The sequence below is a fragment of the Protopterus annectens genome, chromosome 4.part1 (assembly GCF_019279795.1).
Source record: "Protopterus annectens isolate FY-2018-M chromosome 4.part1, PAN1.0, whole genome shotgun sequence".
NCBI lineage: Eukaryota > Metazoa > Chordata > Ceratodontiformes > Protopteridae > Protopterus > Protopterus annectens.
The window spans coordinates 941499568-941514053 of NC_056734.1; positions in this window are offsets into that span (position 1 = coordinate 941499568).

Sequence of the window (14486 nt, forward strand, 5' to 3'; positions counted from 1 at the left end):
CAAAGAACACAGCAGCCTATGCTAAACTGCTCTCAGAAACTCTGGACCACCATGTCAATGGCTACATAGAGGCTGCTGTACATACCAGAAGTAAGCCCACTACTAGCCTCAGAAACAAGCCATCCTTGTGGCATCCCAAATTAAACAGGATATACAACAAAAGGAAAGAAATATAGCAAAAGTCAGGAAGGGTAATTCCCATAAAGATAACACCTCTCTCATCAAAGTAAAAGGCAACTAAGAGGACTAATTAGGTCAAGTAAAGCCAACTATGAGGCTAATATAGCCTTGCAGATGAAAGATAACCATAAGGCCTTCTACAGCTATGCCAAAAACCTGATGTGCTGACCTCGTGGTTAATGATGTGGTTAATGGTGCCCCATTCACAGAGCCTGGTGATATAGCAAACCTGTTAGAGTACAAATTTAGTTCCAACTTTACCTGCCCGCACTCAACCATCCCCCCAAAAAATACTCTCAAACAGAACCCCTACAACTATAACTAGGGAGAACGTACTGTCTGCACTCACTAAAGCCAAGAATGAGGCCTCAATGGTCCCCAGTAGAATTCCAGAATGCCTCCTGCAGAGTCTAAAATATGACTTATGCAGAACCCTGGAATCATTATTTAACTATAGTGTTAAAACAAGCTTTGCACTACATGAATGGAAGACTGTGACAGTCATCTCCCTCCACAAGGAAGACTTTCAACAGATCCTGGAATCTATGTACCCATTAGTCTGACTAGTCTTATTTACAAAGCTACGGAAAGAATTTTTGGGGAAATTATTAACAAAAATATAGGCAACCTCCAAACACTGGCTCCATCCCTTTTTACTTTGTCTAAGGAATGTCATGCTTACTGAATCTTGTGGACTTCATTGAAAAGGTTGCTAAGGCAATGGATAAGGGGAAAATAGTTCATACTGCCTTACTTGATCTCACTAAGGCATTTGATGCATTACCCCACTCAGGCATTGTCAGCAATCATACAGAACTAGGTATAAGCTACTGTGTAACACACTGGATAGCTATCTGGCTTACTGATAGGAACTGGAAAGTTAGAATCAGTGAGACCACCTCCACAAACAGGCCGGTTACCAGTGGAGCCTCCTAGGGCTCTGTCCTAGGCCCACTCCTCTTTGGCATCTACTTCCCAGGTGTCAAAGTCAATGTCAAAGGCCTCTGGCTAACAAAGATTGTAAAGAAATGCAAACTGAGAGCAATCACTGAATGCCCCCATGGTAAAAACTCCCTTCAGGGAGGTCTAACAAAGACAAACAATTGACGACAAAGCCATGGCTTAAAACTCAAAGCCAAGAAATACATTATAGTATCCTTTGGAATCTCTTCCACCCTGGTAGCTATGTTTTCAATAAAACCCCAGTATAAGTTTATTTATTAGTCAGGGATCTGGGAACTCATGTAGATTATAACCTAGCATTTGACTAACATTTGTCCAAGATAGTAAGAAAATCATTTTGTGTTGCTCAACTTATAATCAAGGGTATGACATCTAGGTCCTGCAAGGTCATCATACCAACTCGGCCCTCATCAGACCCATTACCTGACCAGACACATGCAGCATCTGCAATGTCCACAAAGGTTCCTTACAAAAAGAATAGACAGAGTAAACACAATGTCCTACCCTGATTGACTCAAAGCCCTGTCTTTTTACTCATTATCATACAAACTTCTGAAAAATGATCTTTGTCTGGAATACAAGGCATCCCTGGACTCTGTTAAGATGAGTCTTTTGCATATCTGAAAAAACAAAAAGCATCAGAACTACTAGAGTAAAAGACCTAAATCCTGCTTACAACTTAAGTAAGACACGTTGGAGCGACAGATTTTTTCACAGAATTCCCATTCTCTTGGACAGGCTTCCCATCCATGTGAAGCACAGTTGGTCTCTATCCCCATTTAAGTGCAACTTGAACCAATGGATGGTCACTCAGAAATTCACCTTTGGTCTGGTTCCTATGTTTCGGATGGATAGAGGAAGTCAGTAAATCACCCCGTATATAAATCAAATTTGTGGTCACATTTGGGTTGCATGGCTAGGGTTATAATGGTCCTAGTGGTCGTTAGCCTAGAGTACAGCTAGAATCTATGAACTAGCTCAAGAAAAAAACAGAACTTTAGCCATGTTAATACAGTTTGAAACAATGTGTCTTAGTTTAGTAACCTGAGAATATTGAGAATAGTTAACATAAATGACATGTTGATTGTCTTTAAAATGGAACTGAACGGAAGCAACTTTCCTCATGAACAATGTTAAATTTCATGAGAAATAGGATACTTTTGAATTATTTTTGTGACAGACATTACAAACATGACAATTTTTAGCCATCAGTTCATATCTTTGGAGACTGTGGTGGTGGTGCTGCGGTAGCGTTGTCGCCTCACAGTTAGACATTGTCTGTTCGATCCTCAGTTAGAGCGTCTTCTGTGTGGCAACATGCCTGAACGGGCGTTCCTTCGTGGAAGGTTGTGCATTAGGCCCGGCAAGCCAACACGTAAAACTCTACTGCCAATCATTAGCGGACCGGAGTTCCGCTGTGGCGACCCCTAACCGGGAAGAGCCGAAGGACACAAGTTCATATCTTTGGACCTGGAAAACAAGATATAACTTGCCATTTCCTTACATTTGCAAGTCCTAAATATACTTAATGTATTTTTTCACTTCACTATGAGTCTGCATAATTGAATTGGCACACTCATTATCAATGTGGCATAGAAGACATGAATCAATAATGGAACTTTTCATTTGTCTTCTAACCGACTAGTCAGAACCATAGTTTTTAACACCTGGAATCATATATCATTCGATATGACAAAGAAACTATAACAAATTCTCCAAAGATATCATTGGGTCAGCATTACATGGAAGATCTATGGTTGTTTGACTGTATATCCCCCAAAAAGATAGCACATGATGTAATCTCCCCAAACCATTGGATCTGAGAATATATTTGTTGTGTGTCTGGTCTGGTGTGAGATTGCAATAGTGTGACTCATGTTTCACCCATAAAAGGTAATTTTTTCTTTTCCCTTGAGGAAGTTCATGTGACCATAGACATAGAAGATATCTGCAGATCTCTCTCTAGATATCTGTATATATATATATATATATATATATATATATATATATATATATATATATATATATATATATATATATATATATATATATATACATATACACACACACACAAACAGATGTGCAAATCATTGCTCTAGTGATAATATGAATAATTGTGGGAGCGTGAGAATCATTGTCTTTGAAAGTGTATCATGGTCTCTGCCAGACCTGCAACCACTAACGTGATGATTCTATATTTGTATATTGAGTCATACTTATCAACTGAAGAAGTCTGTATGGAGTAAAAGTCTTGTATAAGCTTAATACAAGTTCAAAGTGCTTTATAACAGTTGCTTAAAATATAAATATGTATTCTATTATCTATTGTATGATGACTATTCTATTAACTGTTGTATCAGGACACGGTTTAGTATTTTCAGTTGTAAGTATCATGTTTGGCTTTCCATCTTGCAATACTTTGACAATAAACACACAAAGAAACTGTTATATGTTTCAAAATATCCCACCCTCCACCACTTGTATTAACTATGCATCACCACAAGAACAAAAAATAAAAAATAAAATTCATCTGCGATAGGAAAGAGATCACAAATTATTCACATTTTGGCTCTATGCCTGATGGTCAGAAATCATGGAATTTGGTCAGATGGCTCTAAGGAAAAAGGGCAACAATGTGAATAGTCTGAGGCCACTTTCCTAGATAAACATCATTCTTTGCTGTCTCTGATGTGGTGCAAGGTAGTTGGGTAAGTGGTGCTTGAAAGCCTTTTATGGTGAGAGCTGATTGTAGCATGGCCATCATGCAGGCAGCAGGGGATTGTAGCTATGCAACCCTAACATCTCCTTCCATACTGAGAACATTCTCATGGGGGGGTATGCAATTTATTTAAGCTGCAACATCACTTACATAGTAGCTTGGATAGCCATGCCCACTACCTATATCAGATAGTCTCAGCTACGTCTCGTGTCTTTGTTCTCCACACTCCACTGTGTTGCATTAGCAATAGATGTGACCAGAGACACTTTGAAACTGCCCTTTGGAAAGGCTTGCAGCAATAATCTCTTCACTCCCCTCCATCCCCAGGCAGTTCCACTGGTTCTCAGGATCCTATCTGAACTCCAACTATCTAGGTCATAGTGAGGGATTCAGCTGTCCTACATCAATGTATGCAACCATATCTTATTTACTACTAGCAAGTTCTGCCATTCCTCTTACTAACTCCCTTCACCCTCCTCCCATTCATCCATTTATCTCCCTCCTTTATTCATCCTTACCTCCTCCCATTCATCCATGTATCTCCCTCCTTTATTCATCCTTACTGCAATAAGGGGGTTACTCTATAGATCAATACCGAGGGGTGGAGATAGTCAAAGATAGTCTTCACAATTGGCAGAAATTGTCCATGTTTCTAGTCAGGACAGTAATTGTCCCAGGATAAGATCTGGTATTAGATTACAATAGATATGTAGCCCCAAAGGGTCCAAGCATCAGGTAAATTAAAATAAAGCTATGGAACTGGAGCTATAACTATACAGATATAGGTCTCAACGTCTGTGCTCAAGAATCGAGGACAATGCCAAATGATAATGGAGGATAAAGGCAAAAATCCAGAGCAATTATTTAATGCTACTATAATTAATTTAGAAAGTTAATAGAACAACAGGTTTACATCCATATACATTTTCTGAAGAATAGTTTGAAACTCCAATGTCTTACACTATTGGCTGACTGCAATCTTCAGTCATTTTCCAGGAAAATCAAAACTTTTACAAAGAAGAATAAAAAATATGAGAAAAGATCTGGGGAGTTCAGAAAATCATGGACAGCTAAGTGCCATACAAGCAGTCAAAGAAAAGACACCTGCGCTTGGTACAAAACAAGGGATCTGAAGCCTGAAACTGGCCATTACAGTGAGCAACTGGCAACATCAAAGGGAACTGTGACAATAATCAATTAAGGAAAAAGGCTACAGAGCACAGACCTAACACTCATCAGACAGAACAAAGGTAATGCAAAACAACTGAATAAGACACCAAAACATGTTAAGAAAATCACTGAAAGTAATGTGATGTGAAGAATTTTAACAGTAGAATGCAGTGTGCTATGCAAACTCCAGGTAAACTGTGATTATTTTGACTTGTGTCTCACCATGATAAACTCCACAAGTATAAAATCCATTAAATGTTATGAAATCAAAAGACTGCCTATTCTAGTTTGAAATTAGAATGACACATTAGTATTACATAATAATTAACAATTGATCTGACAGCAGATTGTATGAATAACAGACAGTCTAAATTAGTATGATGTCAGCATCACTAAATACTGTTCTTGTAAATGCATGCTTATAATAAATGGAAGTGCCATGAAACAACAATGAATGTAAAAGATTACTAATAAGTTAAGTATAATATATAATAGAATAGTAAGGATTTATAAATGAAGAGGACAGTAAGCCATCTAAGCTATACTACAGATGTGTGCTTAATAATCAGCTATCTAAAATCAAATGTTCTTTTTTTAATCTAAGGTTGGGAAAGAAAAAATGTTTTGTGCCATAAATTTGTATTAAAGTTGCACAGTGGTTAGAGAAAGTTGTATTTATTTATTTATTTATTTTCAGTTGTTAACCTGTTAGTGTCTGACTGGGCCCTAGGGCCTGTTTTCAACGGAGTCCCAGGGAGAAAATCTCCAAAGCAAATAAGAAAAAAATGTGTATAAAAGACTTTACAGTAAGCAAGGGGAACTTAATGAGCATAAAAAGAAAAAAATAACCTGTACATAGCCAAAATTAACAGTATGTCAGAAATTATACCAGTATATACAGAAGGATTCAGAGTACAAACTTTATACATATATGAATTGTAGCATCAGAGATAATATTATGCACAGAGATTTTAAACACTGTATAGAAATGAATAGTAAAGAGAAACAATTCATGGTGTCCTCATTCATTGTGTATTTAAGTGTACATAATTAACAAAGTTGCTATGCAGGAGTAATGTGAGAGTTAATAGATGCATTGGGAAGGGTGCAAAAAAGGAGAGGAAAACTGGGATGGAGGGTGTATCAAGCTGGAGACCAGCATGGGCAGATCCAGCTGGATTTGAGATGTTCTCTGGTTTTGGTTTTAAAGGACGAGTAGTTTGGAGAATTTTGAATGTGCTGTGGAGAGCATTCCAGGTTTTGGCTATTTTATTTGAGTAGAGACAGTCACCATGGTAAGTATGGGACTGGGTTATTTTTAGTAACCATCTGTCAGAAGATCTAAGGGACCTAGTATTGACTTGAGGTAGAACTAGGGTGGAAAGTGCAGGACATTAGTTAGGGTTTTGTAATATTTGGTATGTGAATGTAAGCTGGTTGAGAGTCAGTAGGTTGGGAAGTTCAAGCCAATTTAGTTGTTGGAGGGCAGAACAGTGATGAGATGTGTGTCAATGATTGCTGGCAAATTTTGCAATTTTATGGTAGTAGGATGATAGGTTGTTTAAGTCAGTTTTGTGCAGGTTAGTAAATATGTGTGAGCGGGCAGCCACGGTGGTGCAGTGGTTAGTATTGCCACCTCACAGCAAGAGGTTCTCCGGTTTGATTCTTGGCTGGGGTGCCTTCTGTGTGGAGTCTGCATGTCCTCCCTGTGGTTGCGTGGATTTCCTCCAGGTGCTCCGGTTTCCTCCCACATCCCAAAGACATGCTGTAGGTGGATTGGACACTCTAAATTGACCCTAGGTGTGAGTGTGTGCATGTGTGTGCCTTCTGTGGAAGGTTGGGTGCCGGGCCTGCAACTCGACACTGTAAAACTCCACTGTCAATCATGAGCAGACAGGTGATCCACTGTGGCGACACCTAACCGGGAAAAAGCCGAAAGAAGAAGTAAATATGTTTGAGCCGAAGAGAAGGGTAGACAGGAGCTGGCATCTAGCAGTGGCTAGTCTAGCTTGGTTAGTCTGGAAGGGTTTGACTTGGTAGAATGACCCAAGTTTGGCATGGACTTTTTTGACTGTCTGGGAAATGTGAATGTTAAATTTCAGCCTGTCATCTATAGTTACACCTAGGAATTTGGCATGGTTTGTGGGTTCAATTTTACTTCCATTTGAGGAGTGAATAAAGAGGGGAGATGTGGGTTGATTGGTTGTTTTATTTGTGAAAAGCATAAGTTTGGTCTTGTTTGGGATTAGAATGAGCTGGTGGTTTGATAGCTAGATTTCTATTTCCTGAAATGATTTTTGAGTCTTGTTTTGAAGTTCTTGGAGAGTTGGGGCAGAGCAGATAAGAGATGTGTCATCTGTGTATTGTATGATTGTGGAAAGTTGGGTAGCTGAGCTTATTGCATTTGTAAATAGGGTAAAGAAGATAGGGCCAGGTATGGACCCTTGGGGTACACCAGTGGTTAATGGTAGCAGTGGTGAGATATATTTTTCCCACTTTGTAGCTTGTTTCCGGTCAGATAGGAAACTGTGAAACTATGTGAGTGTTGGTGAGCTGAGGTGGCAGTTGACAAGTTTGTTTAGGAGAAGATGGGGGGGGACAGTGTCAAAAGCTTTTGACATGTCTAGGAAAGTTGCAGAGATGAGTTGGCCATTATTCATGAGGTGATGAATGGTGTCAGTGAAAAATACTAAGGATGTGGTTGAACTATATTTGGGTCTGAAACCATGTTGTGAGTGGGATAGTAGATTGGTGCAGAAGAGGTGTTTTTGGAGTTGTTGGTGGATACATTTCCCACTCCATTCCCAAGTGCCCACAGTATTGCTGGTAGTGATGTATTATTTAACTGGATTTGGATAAGCAGGTTTGCTGTTCCTTACTTTATTTTTTTCTTTCTCTCTAATGACATTGTTTTATATACGTGTTTTTCTCACTATTTTTGAGCAAGAGCATATTCAGTTCATCCCTTTGGGAAGCTGCAGTTAAGTAATTGTAAGTCACTGGCTCCTTTTTCCAGTGTTAAGATGCTTTTTATTTTTCCATGACAATTAAATAACCTTGACACCCCTCCTCCTAATTTTCTGATGTACATTGTCTTTTATAACCCCCATTTCCTCACTACCTTCTTGGCTATGTAGCCAATAGCTCATTAGCCCTCCCAAAAGTTACATGGTTAGTCTATGAAAGCATGTACCAACAACCTGAACACATTTTTCTTCCTTTTCCTACATTGCAGCAAAAAATGTCATGTCATCTCTCAGATGTCTGTGCCCACCTACATAATCAGAATGCCACCACTTCTCTCCAACAAATTACAGACTTAGAAGATAGAGGTAAAACATTGAGATGTCACAAGGGGATTTTTATATAGAGGGGGGCTACAGAATCATCTATACCTACTCTAAATATAATACCTCACATTACCAAACTCTAAGCTCCCAAAACCAATTGATTCACTGGTGGTGCAGTTAGACAGCCTGTCTCTGTACCAATGGGATGGACCAAAGAACTACAACTGTGGGTATTAGTTATTGGCAACATCAACAGTTTGACCGGCAAGAGGGTGGTATCTTATATTATTCTGTATTTTTTCAGATGTTTTATTAAGATTCAGCATTCTTTTTTTAAAGAAGTTGCTACAAAAGTAACTATCTTATATACATGTATTGACTTTATAAATGGTTGTGTTGCTCCAAGTATTTATAAGTTTTAATTGCCTACATTTTTTTCAGCATAAGACATACATTTTGATTACTGACTGGACTTTATGTAGATTGTCTTGATTTGGACACCAAGGTCTTATGTCATTTTTATCTTCCACATGAGACAATTCAGGTGATTCACATCAAATAAATAAATAATAAAGCAGTAAAATGGAAACAGATTCATAGAAAGCCATTAGTATCCACACAAACAAAAATCAAATCTATATAAAATAATATGAATGCATGCATGCATATATATTTGTAAATACATACATGTAGTTTCAGTTTAGTCTGTTGAATATTGCTTTTGTCACCAAACTGCCATGTTTTATGTTCAATGTTCATTTTTTCTAGAGTGGAGACTACTGGATTCTTTAATGTCAAGGGTATGTGCTTCAGTTTAAGGTAATGTGTATGGATGTGTCTATACAAATGCTTAAACATTTGGATATAACAAAAGTTTCAGCAGTGATAAATTGGAATGTGTATGCAAGTGTGTGTGCTAGGGTTAGAGTAAAGTTTAGGCAAAGGGTTGTTTTAGTGCTGTAAATGCATGTAATGCTTGGGAAGTGTCTTCAAGTGAATTTTTAAATTATGTTGCTGGGAATAAAGGTTTTAATAACATAATGTGCAGGGTTAGGATTTGAAACAGGGGTAGGGGTAGAGTTGAGATTAGCATACATGAGTAGTGAGCAGGGGAGGTTCAGGTATGATAACCCAAATCCTATTATTGCTCCTTACCCTGTCTTTGCACATTATGTTATGAACCACTTTTATCTTAATAGCACCACACGGAACCATTTGTTCCCTCATCTCAAAGTGTAGAACTTGACAAGAGAGGACATCGTTTGAACAGTCATCAGGGGTGATTTTCATTAACTTTATTTTTTACCCAGTCATGCCAGTTCTACTACAGAAGGTAGGAACGTGTTGTCAGCACTAAGCATTTATACAAGCAAACAATTCAGCCCACCAAACTTAAAGGATGTTAGCTAGTTTCCCTAGTCTTCACCAAGGAAACAGCACCATGCCCATGTGACACAAATTTGCTCAATCCTCTTACACAGCAGGAGGTGAGCAGGTCCCATTGCTCTGGTCCTCCTCCGTGTCTTGGTCCTCCAGTGATGGGGATGCTAATCAAGCCCTGGTGACCTGGGGCACAGTGAGGGCTGCATCCTTGTGTGCCATTAGGCCAGACTCAGCACTATTCATTTATTTTCAAAAGTTTTAAAGAAAAATTGCATTGCTTGAGTATAATGCTGCTGTTTCTTTGACATTCAGCAATATATCACAGAGTTTATATAATTTTTTTTTCACATCCTACATCAGTTGTTATGCCAACCTTTCTTTTTCTGTTGAGCAGTCATCATGGAACTCCCACATATATTTCAGTTTCTGATATTTGGAAATGTGATAATAACATTTCAGTAACCTTTATTTTCTTTTCCTCCAGATGCTATTTTCCTCTGTGCCTGCTTAAGCTCTTCCTTGCAGTCTCAAAGTCATGTATTCATTTTTCCTCCCATACAGATCCCGCAGCAAGCAGGGGACAGCTGAGCAGGGGACCTTTCACACAGGCAGGCCATAGGGACCTCACAGCAAGCACATGACAGCTGAGCAGGCAGGAGACCTTTCACACAGGCAGCCCATAGGGACCCCACTGCAAGCAGGTGACAGCTGAGCAGGGGACCTTTCACACAGGAAGCCCATAGGAACCCCACAGCAAGCAGATGACAGCTGAGCAGGGGACCTTTCACACAGGCAGCCCATAGGTCCCCCACAGCAAGTAAGTGACAGCTGAGCAGGGGACCTTTCAAACAGGCAGCCCAAAGGGACCCCACAGCAAGCAGATTGCAGCTGAGCAGGGGACCTTTCACACAGGCAGCTATTTAGGCATTTTGTGCTCTTGACTCCATGCATCAGTACAGCAATGAGGTGTTTACTGATAGCCTGAGATGCATATCAGGGTGGCTGAGTTGGCACTTGTATCCCTGTAAAGGCCAACTATATCATCCGTCTCTGTTGTGCACTTCTGTCCTGATGCTAATGAAAGCTATCATCACCAGCATGGTATCTCAACCTGCACCCCATTTCAGTCTCTGTGTCTATTTTTCCAGCAAGCTGCCAATTACTATTGTCAGAATGTCAGACTGAGATCATTCATCTCCTCCCACAAGATGGACAAGTTGACATCAGCCATTCATATCCATCATTCCTTAGCTAGCTTATTTACCATTTGCACCACTAATGAAATTCATGTCATCTGGACTGTAGCCAGGGCTTCATGCATATGCATGAAACATGTAGGCAATCATCTTCATATCTGGTTCAATCTCAACAAGATCTGACACCTCTGTAGTCCTGTAATCCCTTACTCTGTTTAACTTATCTTGGAAAAAATATACTTATTGTTTACTCCTTATTCATATTGTCTTGCAACAGTGAAATATTAGCATGGCCTGCAAATTTACATTACTTTATCAACTAAGTTTAATCGATTTATTTACCTTAATTCTCACTAACTACTTACGTGCTTGGAATGGATCACACTAGACATTACAATCCCAAGAATTTCAACACATTACCATTGTTCAGCCATTTCATTTATTGGCTTCATTAATTATCTGACATCTTACTGTGTGTTCTCATTTCTTCATTCTTTCTAGATTTCTGTTAGGATGTTTGCATTGTCTTATATACATATTGCAGCCAAATCCACATAAAAAGGCTACTAAAATACAAATGCAAATTTGTTTCTTAAACAGATTACTACTACTTCCCATTACATCAATCAACACAGTAACACCAGTCACAGTCTGTCCTGCATAATTTAATTTTGAATGAGATTTTTTTTTTCTTATATGTTTCAGAACTGACCTGTGATGTATTAAATCTTGCATAAACAAGTAACAGGGGTAACATAAACAGTTTGCATTGCGCAACCACAAGAAGAACACTTTCCCCTTGCTACCAAATCACGTATAGGCTGCCACGTATAGGCATACCTACAATTTTACCATGTTACACCAGGAATGACTACAGCCAAATGTGGTCTACTCCGATCTTCATATCTTCTAAGTAATAGTCCTACCGAGTATATAAAATAGCACTGTTATGTTTTGGATCTTGGAATGATGAAATCTGCAAAGCAAGCTACATATGAAAAACAAAAAAAGCTGTTGCTCTTTTTTTCCTCAAAGCTAATGGGCATTTGCCCCCAACTGGACCCTCCCAGGTAAGTAAATGGATAAATAAATCAAACTGGTTCAATTCATGCTATAAGGAGTCTAGCCATGACAATTTGTTATCATTATTTAAATATTCTGCAGAATTTATATCACATATGGATATTTCATAGTAAATATCTTCTTTATATCTACCTCGGCACCCGTAAAAAAATCTACTGCCAATCATTAGCAGACCAGAGTTCAGCTGTGGCGACCCCTAACCAGGAAAAGCCGAAAGAAGAACAGCATGTTGTAATTCTCCTTCTGTTCTGCTAGTGTTGATGAACTGATAATCAAAACAGATGAAAAACCTTGTGGAATGGTTGAAAAGTGGGGGGTGCAAAGCCTCTTGTGTTTCTTACAACATAACGTAAAGCATACTTTTGCCATCTCATTCCCTTAATTTGCTGTATCATATCTTGTGGGTGCAGCCTAAATTTCTCGATGGAAAAAATAACACAATAATTACATGGAAACCCTGCATTAACCTTCATTGCTACATCTATTTTCTCAGTTTTCCCTTCATTTAGTATTACTCATACCTCACTCAGTAGGTTAAGGTTTTGCAGCAGCTGGAAATTACTATGTATACCTTTATTCACTATCAAATTCTGTCTTTATGATGATGTCTAATAAATATCGGACATGTTATGCTTCCTGTATGCTTGTTTATTAAAATAATATGAATTATTATCCTACTTTTCTGAAACACATCTTACATGACTAAAGTAAAATTTTTTTGAACCAGGCATCCAAACTGATAGCTATGTTTATTAATATTATTATTATTACCTTGTTTGTCTTTAAGTATCAATATTGATCCATGAACAAATCCTTATCCTCTCTTTTTACAGCTTATGGAAGAGCTGTATTACTGTTTAAGACTATGCTAATATAAACAATTTTTCTTTATATATCAACAGCCAGTATAAAACGTTGGTACTCTGCACAGAATCAAATAATAAGTCTTGTATGCTTAATTATGCTTATGCAGCTCTGATGTTAACCCATACGTGAGTGTGGATTTTACATTCTTCTTATCCTTGTCTGATTTCCAGGTTTCCACATCCATCATAGGTTTTCTATCACCTCTTATTTTTACACTAAGTGTTTATATCTTTTACTCAGAAAAGCCACTGTCTTTCTTGTAAGCAAGATATCTGTCTGTATTCATAATATTTAGCAAAGAGAAAACAATACTACAATGCCACTTTCTCTATGCTGCCAGATGGATAAATAAAAGTTAATCTCCCACATATCTGGAATATCCAAAAGCAAAAATCTGAGTGTCCAACATACAACAGCATATCTAAGGTAAAATAATATATATTAAAATACCAATAAAAACAGATTTCTGGAATCTTTCACCTAGCATTAGGCCTTTTATTACACCTAAACATAAAAAGCTGGATGCATATACACTCTTAACAATTTGACATGCTAGAAACTCTGCTTAAAAAAGATTTACTGTATAACATATGCAGAAGAACATGTGCAATGCATCATGTATCACAGAGTCATCTCAGGAAAAAGACATCAGTCATAGGAGACAGAAGGAAAATAACATTTCCCTTATACAGTGATATTACGTTAGCATTTTAAAGCATATCATTTTAAATTTATGAAGGTCTGTAATATCAATAGCTCACATCAAAGTGTGGGTAATCCAGGATTGGCCATAGCTGACTTTGTTTGATCACTTGGGTTTCGGTTTTGATCAGACTACACCAGCTGGGTGTACATCCTGTATTACTCACACTAGAATGTCAGGTGTTATTTAAGTTTTCCACAATAAGGTAACTTTAATTGTACATTGTCATAGAAATATCTCACTGGTTGTAGCTGGGCTACCTGACACCTGTTCTCACTGAACTGATATGTTTAACATATTCCAGGTTTGCTTCATCTCTTCCTCTCTATCACAATAAGATATGTGAGTTTTATACTAAACCTGCAAATATCTCTTTCATATTCTTTTGTGTACTTTGAACCCTGTTACTTTAGCTAAATTTATCTAGTATGTATAAACATATATGAAACTGCCAAATACTGTAGGTCATATTCAATAGTACCTGGGCACATTTTCAAACAAACATGGAATTATTTTTTATTTAACCAGCATTTCTGGCTATCATTTCTGAGTATCTACTACTCTTTGAGCAAAAAAAATGCTTTTACGTTTTAAATCTTCTTTTAGAAACTGCAGTTTGCGCTCTTCAGCTGATTCATCCTAAAATACTTCTTTGTTCACACTTCTGAAACAATATATCTGCATCATATGCCCATGTGTTTCCTTTTTCTACAGGAAATGTCTCTCTCTCTTTTTGCCTCTGCTTATGTCCTTCCTGATGCTCTTCATATCACTGTGACCCTTCTCAGAATAAATTACATCAGCCTGCTTTTCCTTTTTTCCTATAAGGACTCCATAACTTTAGGTATATCACAGGATCTAACTTTACCATTGTCATGATATCATGCCTATTAACTAGACCTTGGCCAGATTTTGTAATTGTACCCTTCTTC